At 43.4% G+C, this 6,600-nt stretch overlaps 1 non-coding gene across 1 annotated transcript; it reads right to left on the bottom strand.

Annotated features, from left to right (window-relative positions):
- Positions 1 to 795: 795 nt before the first annotated feature.
- LOC147948329 (small nucleolar RNA R71) lies at positions 796 to 902 on the bottom strand. The gene has a single exon (XR_015586145.1). It is a non-coding gene; the product is annotated as a small nucleolar RNA R71 (small nucleolar RNA).
- Between the last annotated feature and the right edge of the window lie 5,698 nt (positions 903 to 6,600).

Below are 6,600 nucleotides of genomic sequence, written 5' to 3'. Positions count from 1 at the left end.
TCGACTACAACTGCAAAGGGAATTGATACCCTGGGTGAATATCCTGTTATCAATTTGACGCCGTTGCCATTTGGTTGAATTTAATTTGCGACGTTTAAGATTTTAGCACTTGCTAGATCAAGTTCTATTATACAGTTTGGTTTGGTACTCACTTGTTTACTTTTGTATTTGTTTGTTTTGCATTTCAGGTACAACCCAAGCACCCACCTGACCCGTCACTCGATCACCTGGATCGGGTTGAACTTCATGTACTCACTTGGTCACCTGCTTGTGCATGCAAACACAATCCAAGGGCAGCCAACACTTGAATCCTTTCATCAACAACATCGATAAACCAAGGTTACTCCGTCAACAATAAGTACCACAACCGCAACTAACCACAATTGAGGAGATAATGAATAATCAGAATGGCAACAAGCTCCTCCAGTGAGGACCAACATAGGAGCAGGGGATGCTCCATCTACTCATACTCAAAGAAATGGCATTGTGCCACCTGCTGTTCAGAACAACAACTTTGAGATAAAGAGTAATCTCATCCAGATGATACAAAGCAACAAGTTTCATGGATTGCCAACGGAGGACCCATTGGACCATTTGGATGAGTTTGATAAGCTCTGTAGCCTAACCAAGATTAATGGAGTTAGTGAAGATGGACTCAAACTCTGGCTTTTCCCCTTTTCCTTGAGAGACAAAGAACATATCTGGGAGAAATCACTCCCCCAGGAGTCCATCACCACCTGTGAAGCATGCAAGAAGGCGTTTCTAACCAAATTCTTCTCCAACTCGAAAACCGCAACGCTGCAAAATGACATCTCCAGCTTTGTTCAGAAGAACAATGAGACGTTAAGTGAAGCTTGGGAATGTTTCAAGGGATACACTACCAGATACCCTCATCATGGATTCAACAATGCTTCATTGCTAAGTACACTATACCGAGGAATGGTCCCTAAGATAGGGATGTTGTTGGACACCGCAAGCAATGATAACTTCCTCAACAAAGATGTCGATGAAGGCTGGGATCTAGTGGAGAACTTGGCTCAATCTGATGGACATTACATTGAGGAGTACGATCGTACTATGAGATCTACTGGAGAGGATGATGCCAAGTACAAGAAGGACATAAAACCCTCACTGATAAATTGGATAAACTACTCAACCAGCAGTAGCATGTCCATGTAATCTTAGAGGAAGAGCAGTTTCTGCAACAAGATGGGGAGAATGCTCAGCTAGAGGATGTGAACTACATCAACAACCAGGGAGGTTACAACAAAGGGTACAACAACTACAAACCGAATCCGAATCTATCCTACTGTAAGCCGAATATTGCCAATCCTCAAGACCAAATCTATCCATCCACAGTTTAAGGGAACCAGCAAAAGCCTTATGTCCAAATCAAGGCTAAACTCCTAAGCAACAGTATCCTGGTAACTACTACCAACCAATTGCACCACCTGGATTCCAACAACAACAAGGCCCGCAGAACCAATCCCAAGATGCTGACCTATGCGGCCTAATTCAGCAGATGATACAAAACCAAGCATCGGCTGCTATGGACAATGCAAAACGGTTCGCGGAAATGAGCAACAAGATCGATTATGGATATAATGACATGAATGCCAAGTATGATTCCCTCAACACTAAGCTGAGGTGCCTAGAGGGCCATCACAACAACCAACCACCTCCAAAAATCAACCAGGTTCTATTGACCAAGTTCCATCCGTCCGTACTATCGTCCGTACGATTATCAATAAGGCCGAGTCATATCAATGTATTGAGATGAGAGGAGGCCGAATCACTTAGTAAAGCCCATTAGAAGGATCTCGAAGTTGCCTTGTAGCCTTTGGGAGATAAGGTCACGGGTGGCTTCCCTTTGTGAGACCATGACATGTCACTATCACACTTGGGATCGGTCCCTTCTCTCTCTTTATGTCATTATCTCCATATTGTCGAGTGTAAAGGGTGTAGCCCTAGTTTTCTCTCTTATTTAAAGGCACTTAGCCGAAATTGTAATATGCATACTAGGGGAATCATATGTTTCTCATATTCTCTCTACCAACCTTAATATTTCTTACTCAAATTCTCTTCTTTACTTCCGCTTAAACTAACATGGTATCAGAGCAAGTTTCTCTATCCTTGATTCTCTAAACTCACTCTTTGATCCTCTATACTCTTCTTGTTCTCTATTCTCTCTATACTCTCGTTACTACACTCGCTACCAAAGTTAAAACATTTTTAAACTCATCTCATTTTTAAACAATTGCAAGAAAAAACATATGCTCTCAAGGACAAGGACAAGTGCCAAGTTCAAGGCTAATCTCTCGTAAGAAGGGTCAAGCGGCCAAGGCGCTGGTGCGGCGAACTAAGGAGGGTGTGATAACTCTCTAATTTACATGTTTTAAGCATCCTTTTTGTCCATATTTTGCATTATATATACCCTAACCTTAACATTTTTAGGTCATTAACTGTAGGAATTCGCATTTAGGCCATTTAGGGTGTTGCATTCTTGCATTTGCATATTTTGGATGAAAACAGGTGCTTTAGAGCCTAAAATGGGGAGAAACAAGGTCAAATCCGAGCATGTACCCAAAGGAGCTATTGAGCAGGAAGAACAGTCTGAACCTCAACCCGATCGAGGAGGATCCAAGAGAAGGACGAACAACCCGAAGACCTACCCGAGGAGGAACCCGACCTTGTACTCTTGCACCCCATCGAGCAGAACCTCGGATAGGACGGGGCAGCTAGGTTAAAAGGGTTTCATATATAAACCTCTTCTTCTTCCTCTCGCCCTAGCACGCCGGCGACACTCAACACAGAGAGCGAGAGCTTCTGAGAGAGATTTTGAGCGACTCAAACACCTTTTCTACTTTGTTAGGATTTATTTTCATTTCTTTAGCTATTCTTCTTAGTTTTAGATTATGTACTCTTTTACTTTTATCTTATTTTCAATACAATGCAATTTTCGTTTATCTGTGTTTTTATGTTTTATGCAATGAGATCTGAGTAGTGAAACAAAGTTTCTAGGGATGGGATAGACAAATATGTGTTCTTGATCGGTTAGGATGTCTTAGCTTGATTTTTATATTATATAAATTCCTTTCTAGATTGGTGTTCTTAATGCTATTTTCAAACCGAGAGGTTGAGAGTAGATCTAGGGTGTTTTCCCATCGAGAGATGTTGTTGAAATGCTTGAATCAATCAATTCTAGAGATTTACTCACTTAGCCTAAGAGATTAGATGTGTAAGAAATTTATTGACAATAATGAATTTGTATTGCCTGCTTGGTCATGTTTCTCTAACGAGACTTGGGTAGGGGAGTGATCAAGGTTGATTGTTTCTATCACGAGAGTGTTTTAACAAGATTTTAGAGATTCATTGATGTGATCGTAGGACGGGAGCTCGACCAAGACGACCAAGACACGCTGGACGCGACCGAGACGCCTGACAAAGACGCACCGGACGCGGCCAAGACGCCTACTTCGAACGCGGCCAAGGAACCAGCGATCCTCCCAGGAGCCACAATTTGATCAAGGAGCTCAGCAAAGGCGGCCAAGCAGCGGATCAACTTCTTCGTTCGATCATTGGTCAAGCATCAACCGACCCATGATGACCTCGAAGGTTCAGTTCGTTTGGTCTTCACTCTTACCCAAGAGTGAAGACAACAAATTCACTTAGGCAAGGATGTGTACTCTTTTTCCTTACTCCGGGTTTTTCCCATTGGATTTACCGGAGAAGGTTTTAACGAGGCATTGAGCTTGGTGCAAAACGTCCTAAGGCTAAGGCGTTTCCCGCGTCAAGGCCAAAGGCGGATCTTTCTTCCTTTTGTCTTTTGGTTTAAATTCGAACATTGGAATATTCCTTTTAGAACGTTGAGTGTGTTAAGTTGAAAGTCTTAAGAGGCGACGTGTTCCATTTACAAGGAGAACACGTCTAAGGACAAATGTGCGGATCAATATGAATCCGCGTGTCCCTAACCCCTCTCTTGACCTAAGTATTTAAACCCTCTCTTAGCTCTTTGTAGTCTTTAGACTTGAATGAAAATAAAACTTTTCTCAAAGAGAGATTCTTTGATCTTGTCTCCTTCCTCTCATTAGATCAATCCGGGATTGTCTAAGGAAAGAACCCTAGTTAGCTTCAGACCGGGTTCGTTGCTAGTTAGCGACCGTATCAAGAGGAGAGCCAAACCTCTTGTGTCGTCAATAAATCCATCTTCTCTTTCATCGTTTCATTTCATCTCGCAATCCCCATCGCTTCTTACCGCATCCATCCGATAGTCAATTCATCCGTCCGTCCGACCCGATAGAGGCTTCATGACCGTTCTCTCAAACGGCTCGTTGGAATCTCGTCAAACTCTGTTTCTCTCGTTTGGATCTTCTCTAGTTTCGAAATCTCAAACCTTGTCCGAGGAAAGTTTCGCGCATCTCGTTCCATCTGAAGACGCTTCCTCTGACCAATCCACATCCATGACCTTCGGTCACATCAGCTTGGTATCAAAGCTTCAAAAGCTCCTACAAGGTTGTTTCTTTCTAAAACTCTTTCCTTTGTTCAAAAGTTCGAATCTTTAGCGTTTGTCTTAGTCTAGTTAGTTTAATCTTGTTTCGCATCCGTAGTTTAGTCATTTGGTTTAATTTGGTGCATGAGTTGTGTTGTCAATCATTTGTTTAGGTTGTTTAGCGTTCGTTATGTTCATCTTGTTCATCCTTGTGTTCATCTTTGTTCTTGCATAAACACTTTTAGATCGAAAAAGCTAGAGTCTCATTTTGTTTCCGCGTATTTGTTGTTGGTCATAAAGCAAGTCTTCTCGTGTAGTACTTTTGCTTTTGCTTTTTGTTTTGGTCATAGGTTTGAATCGTGTGAGCTGTCTTCAATCATTTGGTGACGACATAAATATCTTTGTGTGGTCCTCTTGAACGATTGAAACTCATGTGTGTGTGCTTTTGTTTTCGTTTTGCGAGGTTTAAATTCAAACCGCGTCACCAAGCTACAAATCACCATAGACCGTACGGACGATGGCCAAAGAACCACCTCCAGCACCACCCGAAATAGGAGTCACCCTCACCGCGTTACGAACTGGCATAGAACAACTCGCAGAGCGTTTAACAAGAATCAAACTGTTAAACCCTCCCCGTGAAGATCCTTTGCCCTTGAGGTGACCACGACGAGAGCCGGCGAGCGACCAGTCCGATGAGGACTTTGAACCAAGGCCTAGACGACGTCACCGACATGAAGACCCGTACGAAGAAGCTCCAAGGCACCACGAACAAGCTCATAAGATGATCGCACCGACGTTTGCTGGTACATCTGACCCAGAAGCTTATCTCGAATGGGAAAGCCGCATGGAGCATCTATACTCGTGCCACGCCTACCCGGAGCTGTGCAAGGTTCAATACACTGTAGCTCAGTTCACCGATCACGCCTTCACCTGGTGGGATCGCCTTGAAGCTGAGCAGCACCGCAACCGAGAACGGCCTATCACCGTTTGGGAAGTCTTAAAGGTTGAGATGCGACGGCGCTACGTGCCCTCGTTCTATCACCATGAGCTCGAGAAGAAGTTATGGAGGCTCACTCAAGGCGCACGCCCCATGGAAGAGTACTTCGAAGAGTATGAACATTTGCGCAACCGGTTGCAAGTTGATGACTCCGAAGAGTCACTCATGGCTCAGTTCTTGGACGGGTGACAAGAGCGCATCGCGCGCAAGATCGAGCGCCAGCCCTATCAAACCTTTAAAGAGTTGTTGCATCTCTTGGTGCAAATTGAGAGTCAGATCAAGAAGAAGAACGCCTCTGTGACTCACACCAGGACTCAGGGAACTCGGACTTGGTCTCCTAACGTGTCGTCATCAAGGAGCCATCGAGCTAGAAGAACAAGTTCAAACCCCAACACGATCAAGGAGGATCCAAGAGCAGGAAGAACAACCCGAAGATCTACCCGTGGAGTAACCCGACCTCATCCTCGTGCACCCCATCAAGTAGACCCTCGGGCAGGTCTAGGAAGCTAGGTCAAAGGGGTTTCCATATATAAACCCCTCCTCTCCTTCCTCGCAAACGAGCACGCCGCAGACCCTCAAACCAGAGATCGAGAGCTTCTGTGAGAGAACTGAGCGACTCAAACACTTTTCCCTTTTGTTTTAGATTTTATTTCATAACTTTTTATCATTTCTTTAGATTTCTATCTTGTACTCTAATCCCTCTACTTTATCGTTTTATATAATGCAATTTTCGTTCATATATGTTGTTATGTTTCTTGCTATGATTTCCGAGTAGTGTAGTAAAGTTTCTAAGGATGGGATAGATGATTTTGTGTTCTTGATCGGTTAGGATGTCTTAGTTTGATTGTGTCTGTTTGATAGATTTCCTTCTAGATTGGTGTTCTTAATGCTGTCAACAAACCGAGAGGGTGAGATTAGATCTAAGGTGTTTTACCACCGAGAGGTGTAGATGAGATGCTGGAATTAACCAATGCTAGAGGTTTACTCACTTAGCCTAAGAGATTAGATGAGTAAGAGGTTTACTGACAATAATGAATAGGATCTTAATGCCTACTTGGTCATGTTTCTCCAACGAGAGTTGGGTAGGGGAGTGATCAAGGTTGATTGTTTCTAT

The sequence above is a fragment of the Camelina sativa genome, chromosome 2, assembly GCF_030686135.1.
Source record: "Camelina sativa cultivar CO46 ecotype springtype chromosome 2, ASM3068613v1".
Classification (NCBI taxonomy): domain Eukaryota; kingdom Viridiplantae; phylum Streptophyta; class Magnoliopsida; order Brassicales; family Brassicaceae; genus Camelina; species Camelina sativa.
Note: the sequence above shows the minus strand (reverse complement) of the source record. Positions and strands in the feature narration are given on the sequence as shown.